This window comes from Aedes albopictus, chromosome 1, assembly GCF_035046485.1.
Source record: "Aedes albopictus strain Foshan chromosome 1, AalbF5, whole genome shotgun sequence".
Lineage (NCBI taxonomy): Eukaryota > Metazoa > Arthropoda > Insecta > Diptera > Culicidae > Aedes > Aedes albopictus.
In genome coordinates this window covers 211,987,055-212,009,753 of record NC_085136.1, presented here as the reverse complement: position 1 = coordinate 212,009,753, position 22,699 = coordinate 211,987,055, and positions in this window count along the sequence as shown.

Here is a 22,699-nt window from a genome sequence, read left to right as displayed (position 1 = left end):
GCGCAGTAACGATTACCTCTCCTCTTCTGCTTTGAGGCTTTCTCCGCATTCGCAATGACTGTCCGGATTGCATCCACAGTCGACTTCCCTTTCCGAAACCCGAACTGCCTATTAGACAGTCCGCTCTCGCTTTCCGTACACTTTATCAGCCTGTTCAGGATGATTTTCTCCAGGAGTTTGCCAAGCGTATCCAGCAGGCATATCGGTCGATACGATGCTGGGTCTCCTGGCGGCTTGCCAGGCTTTGGCAGCAACACCAGCTTCTGGATCTTCCAAATGTCTGGGAAGTAGCTATCCACCAGACATTTCTGTATCGTTATCCTGAACATGTCCGGAAACGCTTCGATCGCCGCTTTCAATGCCATGTTGGGGATACCATCTGGACCAGGGGCTTTCTTCACTTTTAGTCCTTTGGCTATTGTAAGGAGTTCCTCGTTAGACACCCGGTTTGCGCCGGCAGCTACTTCCACCCCGTCGACGTACGGCGTAGGTGGCCATGTGGTTAAACCGTGATTCGGAAAGAGGCCGTTCACAATTACCTCCAGCTTTTCAGGGCACATTTCAGCTGGTGTAGCTGGGCCCTTGATCTTCGCCATCACGACGCGATAAGCTTGTCCCCAGGGATTGGCGTCTGCTTCTCTGCACAGCTCCTTGAAGCAATTGGCCTTGCTCAGAGCAATCTCCCGCTTGAAAGCGGTCCTGGTCTCGCGGAAAATCACCTTGCGTTCCTCTCTGCTCGCTTCGGATCTTGCTCTTTGAAATCGTCTTCTAGCTTTAAGGCAGGCAGCACGTAGGGTGCTGAGCGTTTCATTCCACCAGTAAGCTGGACGCCGGCGGTTATTCGGTTCGAGTTTCCTGGGCATAGTAATATCACATGCCCTCGCTACTGCTTCCGTTAGTTCCACAGCGGTCATAGCGGGAGTGTCGCTGTCTGTCCGAAGTGCCTCGACAAAAAGCTCCTTGTCGAACTGCTTCGTTTTCCACTTCCTTTCGCAGGTCCTCCGGGTGCTCGGCAGAGCGGAGATCCGCCGACCGACGCTGTAGTGGATGGACTGATGGTCACTGTGCGTGTATTCTTCGCTTACTCTCCAGTTCATGTTGTTCATCAGCGACGGGCTGCAGAACGTCACATCAATAGTGGATTCTCGTCCGTCCTTACGGAATGTACTCACAGAGCCTTCATTGCACACTTTAACATTCAGCTTCGCTAAGGCTTCCAGCAGACAGTAACCCCTTGCGTTGGTCAGCCTACTTCCCCACTCCACCGCCCAGGCGTTGAAGTCCCCGCCGATAACAACCGGCGCACGTCCTATCAACTTATCAGTTAGTAGATCCAACATCCGATTGTATTGCTCAGGGGTCCACCTTGGGGGCGCATAGCAGCTGCACACAAAGACACCGTTGATCTTGGCGATAACAAAACCTTCATGATCGTTATCCACTACTTCTTGAATGGGAAACCCGCCTGTAACTTGGATTGCCGCTATCCTTGCTTTATCCGCCACCCAGTTACCGTTATTGATAGGAACTCGGTACGGCTCTGCAATTATTGCGACGTCGCACTTGGTTTCCGTTGTCGACTGCCACAACAGTTGCTGTGCTGCATCGCAATGATTGAGATTCACTTGCGTTATCTCCATCATTGTCATTGTTGACCTGCCTTCGCCTTCTTGTACATCGGGCATTTGAAGCCACCCGTCGAATGATCGTTTCCGTCCTCCGGTTTGCAGAACATACACCTCGGTTGCTTCGTGCAGTCTCGAGCAACGTGACCACTTCCGCCGCATCTCCAGCACAATGTGGACCTGTCAGGGCCCTTGCAGCTTCGTGCCTGGTGACCGAACTCTATACACCGGAAGCATCTCTCCATCTGCTTAGCAACTCGAGGAGTGGCTCTCAGAGTGCCCACCGCCCAACCAACTTTTATCTTGCCGATCTCCACCAGCTTGTTTGCAGCGTCAACCGATAAGCGAATCGCCGCCGTCTGGGTGCCTCCAAACGCTTTCCTTAATCGAATTTGCATCGGAACATCCAGCTTACACTGCTCGGTTAGGGCAAATCTCAGTTCCTCTTCTGTCGTGACCGCATCCAGATCCCTGCATTCGATCACCACCTCCTGTGAAAGAGCCCTGACATTTGCATCGCTGCCCAGGGATTTCGCGACGAGTTCCCGGTAATCCAGGCTCTTAACAGCTGGATCTTTCTTTAGCTCGAAGATCATCTCGCCTTTCTGCGTGCGCCGTGTCTTAACCACGTTCTCGCCCAACTCCTTAAGGTCCGGATCCTCCCTCACCTTCCTGAGAAGCGCAGCGTACGTTGTCTTGTCGCTCGCTTCGACTATGAGGGCATCACCTCTGCTTTTCCTCCTAGATGGCCGAAGTTTATCTTTCTTTTCCGGTTCCGTCTTCCTTTCTATTTTTTTCTTTCGCTTTTTCTTCTTAACTCGCTGGCTTTCAACGGTGCGCCATCCACTGTCTCTGCCATCGTTTCTCTGATTGTCGACGCGCGACTGATCGTTCTTCTGCTTCTTCGGGACTTCCTCGTCTCCAGGCGTGTCCCTACCTCTTTTCTCCGAGCGGTGACTTTTAGGCGTCTCCCGAGTTTCCGCCGTAGCTCTTCCTGCAGCTTCCGTTACAGCCTTTTCAGCTGTTTCAGCTCTCAATCTAAGTGCCTTTTGCTCTCGTTCGGCAGCTATAACAGCAGATTTGATGTTCGTCACCATCTGCTTAATTTTCAGGTGCACGTTGTGTCTGTCCTTCACAAACTCGTACAGTTCGTTCACCTTCTTCCTCACCTCACCCAAACACGACTCTTGAGCAGCACTGCTCTTCGGCGTCGGTGTGAACACTCGCTGGTTCGAAGCCCCTAGCTCCTGTTGGTTTCCTTGGAGCTCGCTTCGGATTGTGCTACTGGTAGCGATCGCTGCGGTTTCCAGCGGTGTCACTGGTGATCTCTGCATCCTCTCGCTTCTTCGGAACACGTTCGCGTCCTCCTCGACTTCGGTATTCGTTAGATTCTCCATTTTGTTGGGTCCCCACTCCGGGCCGCTATCTCCACTCGTTGTAGTAGTCGCTTATGATCCCTTGGTTATCTTTGCAAAGCAGGGAGGCCAAGCGAGGGTTGAACGCGTACCTTCATGGGGTACGTGTCCAGAGCCGGATCAGCGTAGGTCAGGAATGTTCCATCTGAGCCTACTACCCACCTTTGTTGGTGCGAGTATTGAACGTACCTGGAGGCCTGCCAAGGTTTTAACGGGACGGAGGCAAACGTACTGTTAGCCCGCTCGCCGTTTCAAGTAGGTGTCACCCTTCCTTACTCAGGGAACAGAACAGCACGAATGTCAGCCCATCATCGCCATCCGATCCATAGTCCGTAGTCCGTTGTCGTTTGCGTTGACCAGTATGCCATAATCAGGATGTTACTGGCATCGATCCTGATGTGCCGGTTGGCACTCCGAGTATTTGGGCTAAGGCACTTTGGAAGCGGTACCAGGTCGCTTGTACAGAGTTGCTTGCGGATGTGTGGCTTTTTATGGAGATCCAACAGAGCCCACTGTTGAAACCCCGCCACATCCTAGGCATCCTCTGCTTGAGCTATCTGGAAACCAGAAGCTCGGTCACTCCCCGAAGGAAGAGCCAAAGGTGGTAATCCACACGGATGTGTGAACGATTTTCGCTTAGGATGAATTCCCAAGCTGCCACCCGACTCGCAGAAGGGGGGGTTCGTCAAGCCCCTGGACTCCTGTCCCTGCTGCCCCATGTGTGTGTGTGTGTGTGTGTGTGTGTGTGTGTGTGTGTGTGTGTGTGTGTGTGTGTGTGTGTGTGTGTGTGTGTGTGTGTGTGTGTGTGTGTGTGTGTGTGTGTGTGTGTGTGTGTGTGTGTGTGTGTGTGTGTGTGTGTGTGTGTGTGTGTGTGTGTGTGTGTGTGTGTGTGTGTGTGTGTGTGTGTGTGTGTGTGTGTGTGTGTGTGTGTGTGTGTGTGTGTGTGTGTGTGTGTGTGTGTGTGTGTGTGTGTGTGTGTGTGTGTTTGTGTGTGTGTGTGTGTGTGTTTTTTTTTTTCCTTCTAAACCATAGGGGGATAAATCTGCTCATCAGACACCCTAACAGGAAGGTTAGGGTAGTGTGGGGATGAGGCCGTCTTCTACAATGCCGGTAGAAGCCAGGACTACTCTCTCCTCGACCCACTAAAACACATTCCTATGGTCGCCAAACCCTACGTCTCTCCGGAACCACCAAGAAGGTATTGCTTCAGAGAATATGTGTGTGTGTGTGTGTATATGTGTGTGTGTGTATGTGTGTACAAAAAAACTCACATCACTTTTTGGCAGTAAACCTCAACCGATTTTATTGACCGACGGTTCATTGAAAATGGTTCAGATCGGTCCAGCCGTTCCGTAGTTATGGCCATTTAGGTGTTCCAGACCGGTACCCCAGGAAGGGGCCAGATATGAAAACGCTACAAACCCATCCATGCGGCACATCAAACTACGGCATTTTCGATAACTTGATGAATGGTAAGCAGAAAAATAGTCTGAGACCATATCTGAACCGGTAGTGTCCCGGAATCGGTTCCGGGTGTCCCGCCGGAAGTGACCAAACATAAAAGTGAACTAAACCCATGCATGCGACATATCAAACCGCGGCTTTTTCGATAACGTGGTGAACAGTAAGCAGGAAAACATTCTTAGACCATATCGGAACCGGTAGTGTTCCGGAATCGGTTGCAAATGTCCCGCCGGAAGTGGCCAAGTATTAAAGTTAACCAAACCCATGCATGCGACATATCAAATAGTGTCTTTTTTGATATCCTGATGAACAGTAAGCAGGATAATATTCTCAGACCATATCTGAACCGGTTGTGTCCCGGAACCGGTTCCGGGTGTCCCGTCGGAAGTGGCCAAATATAGAATTGAAATAAAACCATGCATGTGACATATCAAACCACAGCTTTTTCGATAACCTGATGAACGGTTAGCAGGAAAGCATTCTCAGACCATATCGGAACCGGTTCCAGATGTTCCGCCGGAGGTGGCATAGTATAAAAGTTAACAGTAAGCAAGAAAATATTTTCAGAACATATCTGAATCGGTTGTGATCCAGAACCGGTTCCGGGTGTCCCGCCGGAAATGGCCAAATATAAAAGGGAACCAAACCCATGCAAGCGACACATCAAATCGCGGATTTATAGGGCATCTTGATTTAACAAAAAAAAAGTTTCCGGCCATATTGGGGACAACTGGTAGTGTTCTGCAACCAAGTCTGCAACCGATTACGGTTGCCCTATCGGAAGTGGTCAAATGTAAAGGAGAACCAAACCCATAAATTCGACACATTTAATGACTTTTTAGGTAAGCTGATGAACGGGTAACAAAAAAAAATCATAGACCATACTTTGGAAAACCAATAGTGTGCCGAAACCGGTTCCAGGTGCCCCGACGGAAGTGGTCAAATGTAGAAAAAAAAACCAAACGCAGCACACTAAATAACGGCTTCTTCGATAACGCGAAGAACGGTCAGCAAGAAAATAGTCTCAGGTCAGTAGTGTTCCGGAACCAGATTCGAGTGCCTCGCCGGAACTGGCGAAATGCACGAATGAACCAAACCCATACATGCATTACATCAATTTGCGACTTTTTAGGAGAATTGATTAATAATTTGCATGAAACTAGTCTAAGACCACATCAGGGACAATCGGTTAGTGGTCAATTGTGAACCGAAAGTTGTAAATGTGAAATTGAATCAAATCCATGCGTGTCGTACCATAAAACCACGCTGATTCGACAATTATTGCTGTCAAATTACCTGTGTAAACTTTCAATTCGATAAACTAACTCTATTTTAGTTTTGTTTAGATTGTATGATTTGTTTTTGAACACAAATCTTACAGATATTGTGGTGGTACGAATTGATAGCTTGTACATTTTACGATTGTTGGCTTCCGAAGTTTTTTAGAACTTTCCGAAGTAGCAGCTGCACGAGGAAGGGAACCAATATAGTGGATCTCAAAATGTCATGATACTTGGTGTTTTTACCGACGCGGTGCCTCAAGTGACTTATGCGTCTTAGGATCCACGAAAACTTCTGCCATTAATGTAAGTCACTTAAGAAATACCCTATCATTATTATTGTGTGTCCCTGCCTGTCCTTAACTCCACCTATTCATTGTACTGATATTGAGAGTCTCTGAATAGTTTCCCTCGCGATTAGCTAAGGATCAAATTACTTCCACACCCGGCTGCCACTGATGAAGTGGTTCTTTGCTTTTTTGACAGTTGATACCACCTGCTGCATACAGAAATGCAAATTAAGCATCCGCCTGGATTAGCTTCCGCCTTTGTCGGCGTAGAAGTCAGAACATTCAACGCACGCATTTGACGCCACGATGATGGGAAATTAATGAATATTTTATTGGTAACCAATTGATATGGAAATTAGGTCACCCGCTCCGAAGTAAATCACGACCGTTCCAATTCCTGGAAAGAGTATGGAAGGGGAGGCGGTAAGGGTGAGGCCGGAGATTAAAAAAAATGATGTGACACAAACTGTCACATACCGTGCCACAGCTGGGTTCGACGAGGGAGAGGAAGTGCTATGCCGATGCGTGCTCCAGTAACGGAAAGTTAATATTTATTGAAGCATTATGTTAATTTATCGTGAAATAATGGAGTTACAAATGATGGTGGCTTCCTGCATCGACGCGCATATGAGACACTTCGATATTAAATTTCCCTCGTAGTTAATACTTAATGTAGCTGACAGGGTAGGTTTGAAAAATTGACAAGATTGCGAAAAGCAGCTGTTGCATCCGTTTTTGCATTCAAGGGGTAGGTATGTACTTATACTTCAAATGAACTGTAAAGGGATAAATTGCAAAATCTGTACCTACCATGTGACAGTGATTTGTAATGATCGTTTATCTTAACACCCTCAGAAGAACAATAGATTAATTTACTTACGAAATTATAGTAAGCTCTCATTCACATTTATTTTTTCAATATTTTATGACTCAGACCAAGGGAATAGTGAAAACTATGCCTAAACTAATAGAACTTTGTGGCTGAAATTTACGCAGATTTTTTTTAATTCGAACCAACTCAAAGGTTACCAATAATATAGAATTCCAGAAAAAATATTAAAAAAAACTTATAATAATTGAGGTTTTTATCCACAATTTTCAAACCTTTTTTTTTTTCTTGGGAACCTCAGGAAATTTTGCCAAGTATTTCTCCAAAAGAACCACTTCATTCTCATCATAGAATTTTACCAAATAAAATGCTTCGTTGAATGGTTTAATTTTATGATGTTTATTCGTCGAATACATAAACAGCATGCCAAATTTCAAAGATATGCCGGAACCGGTTCCGGTAGGGAAAAAGAAGAACTTTGAAGAACCATTATGCTGTTACAGAGTGTAGTTATGTGCGACGGAGCTACTGCTTCACGAATTTTCACTTGTATTCAATTCAAACAAACGTCATGCCCTAAAAAAAACAATATATCTGGGATTTCTTTACGAATTCTTTCAAGTACACCTCCACAAATTCCTTTAAGCATTTATTCAGGAACTTCTCCAGGGATTCATCTAGATATTCCTCAAGGGACTTATCCAGGAGTTTCTCCTTCGTGAATTCTTCCATGGGCATCTTGCATGGTTCTGATAGTTTTCTTTTTCAGGGTTTGTTCCAAGAAATGCTTCAAGAATTCCTCCCACGATTCCTTCAGATTCTTTTACAGATATTTCTGCAAGGATGCATCGACGAATTCCTCTAGAGATTTTACCAGGACTTCCTCTGGAGATTCCTTTATAAATTCTTACAGACATTCCTCTAGAATATCCTCCAGGGATTCTTCCTTGAATTCCTACAAGATTATTTTTCAGGGATTCCTCCAAGAAATCCTTCAGAGTTTTCTCAATGCATTCTTTCATGACTTCGTCCAGGCATTCATCCAGAGATTCCTCCAGTAACTGCTTCCGGGATTCTTCTAAGTATTCCTGCAGAAATTTACCCAGGAATTCTTCGAGGGATTCCTCCAAGGATTTTTTCCAAAGACTCCTACAGGAATTCCTCCAAAGATTTAAATCTCCAGGAATTACTTCAGGGGATCCTCCAATAATTCCACCAGGAATTCTCCTAGGCATTCTTCCAGGAAATTTTCCAGGCATACTTCCAGGGATTCCTCCTTGGATTTTTGCAGAGATTTCTTCAGGGATTCCTCCAGGAATAACACCGGGGGTTAATCAAAGAATTCCATTATAAATTATGCATGCAATTTATCCAGAAGATACTCCAGGAAATTCTTTAGGGATTCCTTCAGAAATTCTTCCAGGATTTTCTCTTTGAATACCTTTTGGATTTTTTCAGGAATTCCGCCAAGAATTCTTCCAATTCTTCCTCCAGGAATGGTTACAGGGATTTCTCCAGGAATTCCACTAAAAATTCCTCCAGGAACTTTTTCAGGGAGTTTTCCAGGGATTTCTTCAGAAATTCGTTCGAGGATTTCTCAGGACTTCTTCTAGAGATTTCTCTAGAAATCCCTCCGGGAATTTCTCAGGGGATTTTTTTAGAATATTTTTCTAGAGCTCCTCTAGAGAATCCCCCAGAAATTCATCCAGTAAATGTTGAAGAAATTTTCTCCAAAGATTCCTCCTGGAATTCCTTCAAGGATTCCTTCAGCAATTCCCAAAAGAGAAGCTCCAGGAATTCCTCCAAGCATTCCTCCAGGATTTTATCCAGAAATTTCTTCAAGAGCTCCTCCAGGAAATTCTCCAGGAATTACCCCAAGAATTTTTCAGGAATTCCTCCAGCAATTTCTCTAGTATTTATTCCAGGAGTTGCTTCTGGTCATCCTTCAGAAATCATGTCAACAATTACTCCAGGAATTTTCCCAGAAAATCTTCTGGGGATTTTTTCAGCAATTCTTCCAGGAATACACTCAGGAATTTTTCTGGGATTCCTCCAGGATTTTCCCAGAGATTTCTCCAGGAAATCATCCGAAGATTCCTCCAGGAAATTTTTCAGAAGTCCCTTTAAGGATTCTTCCTGGAAATACTTTAGGGACTTCTGCAGAAATTCTTCCAGGAAATTCCTGGAGGAATACATTCAGGATTTTTTCAGGGATTCCTTCAGGGACTTCTTTACAAACTTTTTCTAGGACTCCCCCAGGGATTCTTTCAGGAATTCCTTCGAGCATTCATCCAGGAATTCCTCCAGAAATTCCGCTAGAAATTCCCCCAGGTTTTTATTTTCAGAAATAGAAAAATAATGGAATAGAAACAGAAATCTACCATAATTCCTCTAGAAATTTATCCGGTTATTCTTCCAAGAATTCCCCTAGAGATTCCTCCAGGATTTTTTCCAGGAATTTCTCCCGAGATTATATCAGAGATTTCTCCATAGAATCTCTTCAGGAAATTGTTCAAAGATTCCTCCAGGAAATCCTCCATAAGTTTCTCCAAGGATCCTCTAGGGATTTTTTTTCAGAAATTCTTCCAGGAAATTTTCCAGGAATACCTTCTGGATTTTTTCAGGAATTCCTCTAGAGATTCATTGAGGAAGTTGCTCACAAATGTCAAGGATACCCCAGAATTCCTTCAGGAATTCCTTCGAGAATTTCTCCGGGAATTCCATCAGCTATTCCGCTGGAAATTCCTCCAAGAGCTTCTCAAGAGGTTCTTTTTTCAGAAACAGAAAAATTTCCGAAATCTTTCAGAATTTCACTGGAGATTCCTCTAGATATTCATCCAGTAATTCTTTCAACAGCAATTTCCACAGGAATGCCTCTATGAACTCCTCCATTCATTCCTCCGGGATTTTATCCCGCAGTTTACCCAGAAACTTCTCCAGCAATACCTCCAGGAGATACCCCAGGAATTTCTTCCGGAATTGCTTTTATAGGAATTTCTCCAGGAATTGCTCCTGGCATCCTCCACAAATAATGCCAGCAATCCGTCCAGGAATTCCTACTGGAGATTCTCCAGGGATTTCTTCAGAGATTCTTCCAGAAAATTCTCCAGGAAAACATTCAGAATTTTTTTTAGGGATTCCTCGAAACATTCCTCCAGAAAGTCCTCCAGAGATTCATCCAGGAATTGCTTCAGGGATTCCTCCAGGGATTTCTGCACGATTTTTTCCAGGGATATTCCCAGAGATTCCATCAGCGGATCCTCCAGAAATTCCTCCAAGGGTTCTTACAGGAAATCCTCCTGGAATTTCTCAATGGATTTTTTTTAATTTCTTCAGCAATTCATCCCAGCATTCCTCTAGAGATTTCTTCAGGAATTCCTCTCGGAATTCTCTAAGGACTTATTCCAAGAATTCATCCAAGAAATTTCTCATGGAATTCCTGCTGGGTTTAATCCAAGAATCCCTCCAGAAGTTACGCCAGGCATTTGCTCAGAAATTTTCTAGAATGCCTGTTTCTCTCCAGGAGTATCTTTAGAGATTTTTTCCAGAAATTGCTTGAGGGATTCCTCCAGGAATTCCTTCGGGGATTTCTCCAAGGATTCCTTCAGAAATTTCTATAAGATTTTCTCTAGGAATTCCTCAAGAATTTTTTCTAGGAATTCCTCTTAGAATTCCTCCAGAAATTTCTCCAGAATTTCCTTCAATGAATCATCCAATGCCTGGAGGGGATTTTCTCATGAGATCTCTTCAGAAATTTCACAAGGTATTCCTCCCATAATCTATCCAGAAATACCTTCAGGTTCTTTTTCTGAAATTCTTTCAAGGATTCTACTGAGCTTCCTCTAGGCGTTCCTGCAGGAATTGCTCAAGAGATTCATCCAGGTGTTTCTTCAGGGATTTATCCAAGAAGTCTTCCAGGGATTGCTGCACCTCACCTCACCTCAAGTGATTTCTTCAGAAACTCCTCTCAGGTTCTCTTCAAAAGTTTTAGTGTAGAATAAGCGTAAGTTAAAAAAAAACAGAAATAAAAATATATAAGTATATAAAACAAATCTTCAAAAGTTTATTCAGGACTACCTTCGGAAATTTCATAAATCCTTCAATCATCTTTTCAAGAATGTACTCAAGAACCTCTCCAGGATTACCTGATGACTTCTTTGATTTTTTTTTTTCGAAAATTTCTGGAGGAATTCCTCCAGCGAATAGTATGGAAGGATAATTTAAAAAGGACTCATACAGGAACCAGGATGTTCTAGGTTAGTCCTCAAAAGAGTTCGTAATTTCCAAAAGGGTTCAACTATAATTTCTTATGAATGTTTTGTAAACTTTAACAAAAAAAATCAGAGCTAAATAGTACACGAGGAAATAAAAATCCTAAATCTTCCAGAAATTGGTCACCGCTACCAGCACCACGTTGATTTGTGTAGATCAGGCGAGCTTTTTTAACGTATTGTACACAACACAACAGCGTGACTGCTGAAAGGTTGAATAAAGCTTTTTGAATATAATGTTCTTGTATTTAACTTCATCGTGTTGCGTTTAGTTATAAAAGCTAGTAGGTACATATTTGCTAAGGATGCTTGCACCTACCTCCCCCCCCCCCTGACCGAAAAGCTGGCTACGCCCTTGGCCGGCTGAAAAATGCAGTCGTTCGTGCGTGCAGTCAACTACGATCTAATATAATATATGAATCCTAATGATAATGATCGCAATGTAGCATCTAAAATAGTACCGTCTACCCCCGTTGGGTTGACCGCATCTAATCTGAACACTTTTTAATTTGAACCCCGATAATCTGCATATCTTTATTTATTTGTTACCGTCTTCAGAAACACTGTACAGACTGATTATTGCTTACACTAAATTAATTCTAATAAAATTTCAAATCGTTGAAATTAAAAATGGTTCAAACGTCATTCTGCTAATGGAACGGGGTGAAACAGAACGCATAATCTAAACAAAACATCAAATAAGGCTGCCAGCAGTGTGTTTTCCGCCACCCTCAGGGTTGCTAGAAGTTCAAACTAAAAATGAACCCCGTTGGTTTGCATGAGGTGTCGTTGAAACCAATGGGGGTAGACGGTTTACGCATCCTAATAATTCATTGTGATGTTGCATAAGGAATTCATTTAAACTCACGAAAACAAAAATACCGATTTACACATAAATGTATCATTCTCTTTCCATCTCCTAATTGCGCAACAATGCAATCAATCAGAGAATAGCGAATTCTTCATATCTGTTTTCAATTATGACCATAAAGAGCTATAATAATACCCCTCCCCATGTTTGAGCACAAAACGAAAATAGAAATCAACAGGATTCACCTCACGTTCCTTTTCAATTTCAATTTCAAACCGGTCGGTCAGTCTTCTTGTTTACTCGTAGTGACCAAAATAACCAGCAAGGAAAAAAACGATTCAATTTCGATAATGCTTCACACACGCCCCCATCCAGCCCACTTCTGTGGATGATCAAACCACACACCCGAAACATCCAAACAGCATCTCACCCTACGTTCTCCACGGCACCACCGTATCGAACCTGAAAAAGAAGACTTCCGTTCCGTTGCTGATTAATCTGGTTTCTTATTTTCCTGCATCCAAGCATGCACTGCCCGATGTCCGTCGAGATGATGGTGGGTGGTGGTGTGGTTTCCATCGCAACTCACTCGTGCGGAATCGATAACGGCACCAAATGGACCGTGGCACCGCGTTGACCGGAACGTGCGCCGTCGTCGAAACCCCTTGAATGGTGGTCAATGGACAATTCTGTTGTAGCCTCCGGGCATCATTGCCAATGACGACTGCCAAGCGGGATGCTTGACCGACGACCACCACCACCACCAGTACCGAACGGTAATCACGCTGATGAAGAAGGCTTCAGAGGCACCCGAGTAGAACCGTTACCCGCTGGTTCCAGCAGGGAAGTTGATTTTATCGACATTGGTGGCGGCTAAATGGTATATTATGATTTGAGAGGGGAGGACTCCGGAGGTTCTGGATATAGTCGCAGTCCTAATAAAACTTTTCGCTTTACTGCAATTGGCTCCAGAAACACTCGGTTCTGGAGGTCTAAGCCACAGCAATATATCGGGCTGGGTCTCCATAAATCTCTTTTTGTTCCAAGTCTGAGGGCGAAATCACGAAAAGACTCCCTGGAGAAATTCATGATGGAGCTCCGCCATGCGCGTAACTACAGAACATTTGGCCCCTCAGCTCCAATATCTGGCTCGCTTGTTATGCACTACAGCCACGGTGTACGGTGTACAACATTGAGCAGGAGATATCGTCCGGAAACTTTTTTTGATGGCGTAACTATAATCGTTCAGAGGCGGTTTAGTACTCCACATCAGTTTGACCATGGCACGGTAAAGGCTGAGTATGTTGCGCAATTCAGATCCCATTGTGATCCACTAGCCTCTGCCCAGCAACTCCTATCCCTACCTCCTCGCGGTACCGGCCGGAAACTATGAGCAACCTTAGGGAAGATCGGGTAACCAACTCCGGTGGGAACTTTAGTCACAGGCTGACAGGGAAGGGGGGTTTGCTTCGGCAAACCTGAGCGTCTGTTCTCCAGGAGGAGCGGCTCACAACAGCGTCTGATCCCCATGTTAGGGGCGGCTGATCTACGTCCGAGTGCCAGGGAAGGACTCTAAGCTCAACTGTGCACTATGGTCCTCCGGAAAGTAGGGGGTTGGTGTCAGGCCCTACGAGCCAGCCGTAAAAAAAACATTGTAATGAAAAATCAGCAACAGAATAATGCGAACCGAGACCAACGGCAACGACCCCAGCGAACAAAAAGGACTTGCGATTGGAAACTCGGTACGTGGAACTGCCGATCTTTCAACTTCATTGGGTGCACCCGCATACTCGCCGATCTACTGAAGGACCGCGGGTTCGGCATCGTAGCGCTGGAGGAGGTGTGTTGGACAGGATCCATGGTGCGAACGTTTAGAGGTAATCATACCATCTACCAGAGCTGCGGCAACACACGCGAGCTGGGAACAGCTTTCATCGTGATGGGTGATATGCAGAGGCGCGTGATCGGTTGGTGGCCGATCGACGAAAGAATGTGCAGGTTGAGGATCAAGGGCCGATTCTTCAACTTCAGCATAATAAACGTGCACAGCCCACACTCCGGAAGCACTGATGATGACAAGGACGCATTTTACGCGCAGCTCGAACGCGAGTACGATCGCTGCCCAAACCACGACGTCAAGATCATCATAGGGGATCTAAACGCTCAGGTAGGCCAGGAGGAGGAATTCAGACCGACGTTTGGAAAGTTCAGCGCCCACCAGCTGACGAACGAAAATGGCCTACGCCTTATCGATTTCGCCGCCTCCAAGAACATGGCCATTCGTAGCACCTTCTTCCAGCACAGCCTCCCGTATCGTTACACCTGGAGATCACCACAGCAGACGGAATCTCAAATCGACCACGTTCTGATTGATGGACGGCACTTCTCCGACATTATCGACGTCAGGACCTATCGTGGCGCTAATATCGACTCTGATCACTACCTGGTGATGGTTAAACTGCGCCCAAAACTCTCCGTTATTAACAATGTACAGTACCGGCGGCCGCCCCGGTACGATCTAGAGCGACTGAAGCAGCTGGATGTCGCCACCGCATACGCGCAGAATCTCGAGGCCGCGTTGCCGGACGAGGGTGTGCTCGATGTGGCCCCTCTAGAGGACTGCTGGAGTACAGTCAAAGCTGCCATCAACAACGCAGCCGAGAGCACTATCGGGTACGTAGAACGGAGTCGACGAAACGATTGGTTCGACGAGGAGTGCAGAGTGGTTCTGGAGGAGAAGGATGCAGCGCGGGCGGTAATGCTGCAGCATGAAACCCGACAGAATGTGGAGCGATACAGACAGAAGCGGAAGCAGCAGACCCGTCTCTTCCGGGAGAAAAAGCGCCGCCTGCAGGAAGCGGAGTGTGAGTAAATGGAACTGCTGTGCCGTTAACAAGAAACACGTAAGTTCTACCAGAAGCTCAACGCATGCCGCAAAGGCTACGTGCCGCGAGCCGAAATCTGCAGGGATAAGGACGGGAGTCTCCTGACGGACAAACGTGAGGTGATCGAAAGGTGGAAGCAGCACTTCGACGAGCACCTGAATGGCGAAGAGAATGTAGGCACGGAGGACCAAGCCAGTGGAGGAAATGACTATGTTGGTGCAGCAGAGGACGGGAACGAATCAACTCCCACGCTGAGGGAAGTTAAGGATGCCATCCACCAGCTCAAAAACAACAAAGCGGCTGGTAAGGACGGTATCGCAGCAGAACTCATCAAGATGGGCCCGGAAAAGTTAGCCACCTGTCTGCACCAGTTAGTAGTCAAGATCTGGAAAACTGAACAGTTACCGGAGGAGTGGAAGGAAGGGATAATCTGTCCCATCCACAAAAAAGGCGACAAGTTAATGAGTGAGAACTTTCGAGTTATCACCATTTTGAATGCCGCCTACAAAGTGCTATCCCAGATCATCTTCCGTCGTCTTTCACCTAAAGTAAACGAACTCGAGTTCGTGGGAAGTTACCAAGCCGGTTTCATCGACGGCCGGTCGACAACGGACCAGATCTTCACCGTACGGCAAATCCTCCAGAAATGCCGTGAATACCAGGTCCAAACGCATCACCTGTTCATCGACTTGAAAGCGGCGTACGATAGTATCGACCGCACAGAGCTATGGAAAATTATGGACGAGAACAGCTTTCCGGGAAGCTGACTAGACTAATAAGAGCAACGATGGACGGTGTGCAGAACAGTGTAAGGATTTCTGGTGAACTATCCACTTCCTTCGAATCTCGACGGGGACTACGACAACGTGATGGACTTTCCTGCCTACTATTCAACATCGCCCTGGAAGGTGTTATGCGACGAGCCGGGCTCAACAGCCGGGGTACGATCTTCACGAAATCCAGCCAATTTGTGTGCTTTGCGGATGACATGGATTTTATTGCTAGAACATTTGGAACGGTGGCAGAACTGTACACCCGCCTGAAACGTGGTGGTGAATGCCTCAAAAACAAAGTACATGCTGGTAGGCGGAAGCGAAAACGACCGGATTCGTCTGCGAAGTAATGTTACGATAGACAGGGATACTTTCGAGATGGTGGAGGAATTCATCTACCTCGGATCCTTACTGACGGCTGACAACAACGTGAGCCGTGAAATCCGGAGGCGCATCATCAGCGGAAGTCAGGCCTACTACGGACTCCAGAAGAAACTGCGGCCGAAAAAGAGTCACCCACGCACCAAATGCATCATGTACAAAACGCTAATAAGTAAGGGTATGCGGTATGGGATTTTTTCAAAGCGATACGAAACGAAACGGTATGTGATTTTTATTATGTCATGCGGTACGAAACGAAACGAAAAACAAAAATGTTTCGTGAGATCGATACGAAATCAGAATTCACTCGGTATTTTTCGAAACAAAACGAAATTTTCGTAAAAATTCCGCGGAATTTTGCAATTATATCAATTTTGTGTATATTCGCATTTTTTTCCTACTTCATTTGCCATAGTTGGGTGTTAGACCATTTGGGCAGGGGGACCAGTTTACTTGAAACTTTATACCTAAGTGACTACCCAAGTAACCACGAAGCTGTATATAAGTGCATCAATTTGGCCATATATTTATATTTAAAATTGTGTAAATAATGCTGCACTACTTTAAACACATCATTGAAGCAATATTAAAGTCGAAAAGGGCCCCACTAAAATTAAATTAGTGCCACATATTGCAGCACGTTGACAGTCATTGCTAAAGTGACATAAATGCATGTGCTGTACATTTGCATTAGCACAGTTTAATACGTGCAACACGAAAAACCAAAACAAAAATCTATTTTTAGCACCGTTTCGCATCGACGGTACTAATGCCCCCCCACATGAATGTTTTTACCATTTTTTTGTTGCCGAGTCGGGAGTCGAACCAGAAGTGTTGAAGACCGCTAGATGAGTTCCATATGCGCTGGTGCCGTAGACCGTTTCTGCTACAGTGGTAACAAGAGATATTTCATTAACTAAAAGGAAACTGTTCTTCTGCCTCAACCATTGCAGTAGAGGGAAAAACGACTATGGCATATGTAATAGAATCCCTAAATCACATTCTGATAAATCACTGATAAATACATAATGCATTCTAGAAGATATTTAACAAATACAAGAAAATTAAAACACCCTTCATACACTGCTCATAACATTATGCTAATTGCGGTTTCCATCATTATTGGCATGTGATCATCAGAAAAGAGAAAAGGTCATCTCTAAAATGGTTTTGCTGAAGAAATTCGTCGATCGGTGGTTCAAACGAGGATTAAGTTGGTCGGGAATCGAACCAGAAGTGTTGAAGACCGCTATAGTTGACCGTGAAGTTGTTAGCTCTTCTTGATTTCATTTGTTTACCATTAGAGTCAAGCTTTTATAATTGTATTGTTAGAGCAACCTTTGCTAGTTTGTACATTGCATTTATACAGTTTCTGCAGTGTTGAATTATTGAATTATCTTTTAATGCACCCTAATACAAAGAAAAAATGTAATGCATCAAAACATTGATAATGCCAATCTAAAGGATTATTGCATGATAAGTGTGGAATTACTGCATTTCGCATTGCAAAGGTTGATATGCAGTCTAATTCGTGCAATGATATAATGCTTGTGGTTACTTGGGTAGATATTGTAAACATCTCACTGCATACGAACAATCAAGTCAATTAGTGTAAAGTTGACTGTGTTAGCGCGCAAAGTGCCCCTTGTAGGTCCTCCTACCCAAATTGTCCCAGATCCTTTTTTTTTTAATTTTTAACCATAGATATTGAAATTTTCAACAATTACATCAATATCCTAACAAGATTGCTCCAACGACTTAATGAATACGTTGCATCATTGCTATGATGATATAAAATGCCCGAACTTCAAACGAGCCACATTGTTTAAACTAAACGGTACCTCTACTAGAGGTGTAGTGCAAAAAAATCAATTGCTTCATTAAGTAAAATTAAGAAAAACCGCTACGTTTCACTTAATATCCAAATATCCAATGTTTAGTAGTTTAGACACCGATAGTTCTATAGCACCCTGAGCCAGGGCTTCTCAAACTTTTTCAATTTGCGACCCACTTTCGATTTTTATAGAATTTGGCGACCCACCAGTATGTATTTTCTAAAAATACGTCATTTTTCTTGCAAATGTGGACTAACTTTTCAGTTAAATACATTATTTCATCACTTTCATAGGTTTTGTTAAACTTACGTTACGTATGACTAAAAAAAAACAAGCTACCGTATGCGTGATAATGTTTGCACCATCGTACAAATAAGGTACCCATATCACCTGTACACACAATGTCTTGGTTTTTATTGCATGCACGTAAGCTCTAACTCATCTCACAGTAGGCTGCGGGTAAAAAAATCCGATTTCTTAAGTTTAAAATTTGCACCATGAAGGGGTAGCAGCGGTAGTCGGAACTTGTCCACGCGCAAATCTTGAAAAAGACATTTCAGGAGTGTTCAGGAGAACCGTAAAACAGTCTTATACCGAAAAAAAGCAAGGGCAACTATTTCCGAAGGTGTCCACTGGTCGTTCAAGGTTAACATGGATTAAGAAAGCTATCGCTGCCACCAAAAATAAGATTTGGGTGAATTATATGCGCTCAACGAGAAAAATGGCATAGAAACGCGAAATCAGCGACTTAACAGCATGGCATATCGAAAAGAAAAATTACGGTGGCTTTTATGATCCTTCGACCAAAGAAAAAAAAACTTACATTATTACCAATGGCATCCAGGAGCTACAAGTAGCGCCATATAAGAAAGTCTTGAATTTGCCCGAACGCAACCTCCGTTTTTTTTTTCGATTTCCGAAAAACTATCGATCCGTACCAAATTCCAGAATCAATAGTTATTATAATTTTTGTTTGTGTGTCAATGTCTACACCATGAGGCAATGTCAAAATAAAAAAATAAATTCAAAAATTGTTAATCTTGACTTTGACACTACCACGGATACTTTTCGACATTTGCGCGTGGACAAATCACGAGCTAGGTTGCCACTTAGTCATTATGCAAGTGTTAAACTAAGAAAATCAACACTTTTTATTCACAGCCTACTATGATATGAGTTATAGCTTAAATGCCTGCAAATAAAACCAACACATTGTCTTCACAAGTAAAACTGGAATTTTATTTAACGATGGTGCAAACATTATCACGCATACGGTATTTAAATTTATTGTGTTCTTTTCGTTTTTTTTTTTTTGAAAAGTTTACATAAAGTTAAGGTTCTCAGCTTCAGTGAACTCTCAGTCTAACAAATTTAAGATAAGTTTCCAAGTTTCTAATACATTCAGCCAATCTGATTACAAAACAGGTTTTTTTGTATTATTTCACACATTCTAGAAATAAACAAAAAACATACAATTTATATAAAGTCTTTGAAGATATAGTGGAAATTTTATACTTCTGCAGAACTTTAAAATCTCATTTAAAATGAAAGATCGGATTGAAAGTACTATAAATATTTATAGAGAATGGGTAATCATCATGTAGAGTTTTTTGAATTGTAGTACTGCTGAATGGTAAGATGAATCCTCTTTTTAGTCGTTTTTCCTCATAAACACTCATTCTATTTTCACAGCGGTTCGAAAAACGCAAGGTTTTTTGTCGAAGTTGGGTAATTTTTGGATGGTTTTTGGAATTAATAATTTGTGAACTTGGTGTGTAAATCTAACTGAAAATACAAACTGCAAGCAACAACTTGAACTTTTTTTAACCCTAATTTTAAGCCTTCAGATCAAAAACTCGCAGTTTAAGAATCGATTTCAGAACGCAGACAGTAGTTTCAATATTCAATACTTAACTTCAGACTAAGACTTATAATACAAAATTTTAAAAACAATTAAAGAGAAACCGAATATCTATAAATAACTGTACTGATTCTCCAAGAAAGTATATGTAAATCAGAAATATCATTTGAGTTAAGTTAATCAAGACATTTGTAACAATATCGAATAAGCCGTCGCGACCCACCAAAAATCAGCCCGCGACCCACCAGTGGGTCGCGACTCATAGTTCTGTGGATAGCGTAACTTCTGGAGAAAGCTTGTAATCTAAAGTCTTCAAAAAAGTTGATAGATGCTTGGATTTCTTAGAAAATACAGTGTAAAACCAGTGTGTGTTACGCTGTATCGAATGTTCGAAAAGTCAAGGTGCTCAACCCTTAAATGAAAGATATTTGAAGCATTTTTGTAGAACATTTCGATTTTCTAAAAAAAATCGTTTAGAGGTTCCGCCAAGGCTGGTAAAAGATCCACTTTTTGAGTATTTTTCATCAAAATTTACTAAAAAAATACATGTACCATTTTTTTTTTAACCATGAAAGTTTTATCTGATAGAACTCTTCATATGTGCCATTTCTCTAAAAAAAATATTTAATTCATAAAAAACAAATTTTTCGAGATTTCTTTTCTTCAAAAAATGCTTTGGTGGAACCTTTAATCGATTTTTTTATAAAATCTATATGTTCTACAAAAATGCTTCAAATATGCGTATATTTCATTTAAGAGCTGAGCATCTTGACTTTTCGAACATCGATTTTTTGGGACAGACTAGTGTGTGTTCAACCTTCAGTATTTCAATTCGGGACTTTAGGTCCCAAAATAAACTAGCTTAAGAGTTATTTTGCTAAAATGGATAAAAAAAATTAAAAAAAAAACATTTTTTTCATAGTTCCGCATAATTAAAAAAAATGTTTCACTAGCCCAGAGTTTGTTGGCGAATAACCTGATGAAATCCATCTAACAAACATCTTTATACCGAATTAAATAGGGGTATTCACTTACCAGCGTAAACTGCTGGTTAATGATTATCTTGATTAAGCGTCGCGATCACCAAGGCAATCTTTGAATATTTCATTCACAATTTCATTGAATATTTCAAATAGCAGAAGGGTTTGGTTTAAGAATCGTTTGCAGTTCAGAAGGAACTTTCCGGCCTATCTTGGTGCATGAGAAATTCCTTGTCTGAAACCGTTTTTCTTCGATCGCAATACACAGTTCTGAAGGAATGACAATTTGTAGATTGTTTCTGCCAGGAATCACTCAAGAACTTTCTTAAGCGGATCCTTAACACGAAATTGGACTCTACGCAGCAACTTAAACTGTTCAGTGAGTTTCCTTAGTGTAAAAGTTGGCTGGGCACATAGCGAAGTTATCATTTGTCGTGCTCATCTTACCTTTTGGCATTTTCAAATCATACATGAGTGAAGACTTTCTGAAATTCGTCAAAAAACATCGGCATGAACTCCTGCAGATGCATTTGAAAAACTTTAAGAATACGAACTCCTAAATTAGGTAACTCTAAAAAATAAAGATTTCAAATTCCTTTAAACAAGGAAAATAATGTACTGAACGGAAATTATTTGAGCGATACCATTTGAGGTTAATTCCTCGCTTTAATGGTGAATCTCTTTCAACAGTTCCAGTGGAAATTTAAACTATTTCAAAAGGGTTTAACCAGAAACTTTTCCATTCCTTCTACCAAATGTCTAAATCGATTTCTCCTGGGATTTCCAATATTTTTTATAGAGATATCTCCTCAGAGAGCTCTAATGTTTTCTTAAAACTTTTGCTAGTATATCCTACATCCTTTATCATCTAAACCTGTTATTTTCCATTACTCTGCTATCTGCTATCTCTGCTGCTTATCAGGAAGATTTTTTATTTTATTTTTTTACATTTGGTACCATCAGGAAAATAAACCAAAATATTATTTATGGTCCAGCGTTGAAAGCATCCTCTCAAGTAACACACTTGTCACAGAACAGTCAAGGCGGTACAGGTTTTTGTTGCGCAGAAGTCACTGTGACTTATTTCTAGCAAGTAAGTTTTAATTTTCAAGAAGTAAGTCACAGTGACTCTTGCGCAACAATAACCTGCGCCACCGTGACTCTTCGGTGAAAAGTGTGTTACTTGGGCTTTCGAAAAATGTCTGTTTGGTAGGTCCCAGATAAGAGGTATATTCGAGATTTGTTTTGTCTTTGTTATAGAGACTTTCAGCCTGGCACTGGTTTATTTATCGATATTCAAAATGATTTTATAACACTTTTCAGTAACTTGAGATTAGCAAGATCTCCGATAGATGATACATTTACACTATGAACTTGCTTTCGAAATTTATTAGACATTCCGCGGAATTCCGTTTTATTTCGTCAAATTATATTTTTTGAAGGCGAAATTTTTAGAAATTGACGAAATGAAACGATATTCAATATCGTAAATTTCGCCTGGTTGAATTCCGTGGAATTCCGCGGAATTTCGTTTCGAGGTGTATTTGGCGAAACATTTCGGTATACCGCATACCCTTACTAATAAGACCGGTGGTTCTCTACGGGCATGAGACATGGACCTGGCGAACATTGGGCGCGACCGAAGATGGAGAGCGGCAGCCACAAACCGAATATTGTGGCGTACTATTGTTGAGTATGTCTTGTCTTAAATGTGATGTTGAACAAATAAATGTATGTATGTATCAGTTTGACCATGTAAAACGATTAGACTGACGTCACATGCTTACATCTAAAGTTTATGTTTAGATAGGTTTCTAGCCTGCCTTGCGATCTTTATGCCGTGGGTGGCTGTAATGAACAAATCAAGCCTAACTTTACCAAAAACCGTATGTAACATATGTAAACATAAAAGAGATTTTCACACGAGGCGCTGAACTTCGCTAAGGACTACTTGTATCACTCACTTTTATGGTGATAAGCACCACCGCGTATTAGCCGC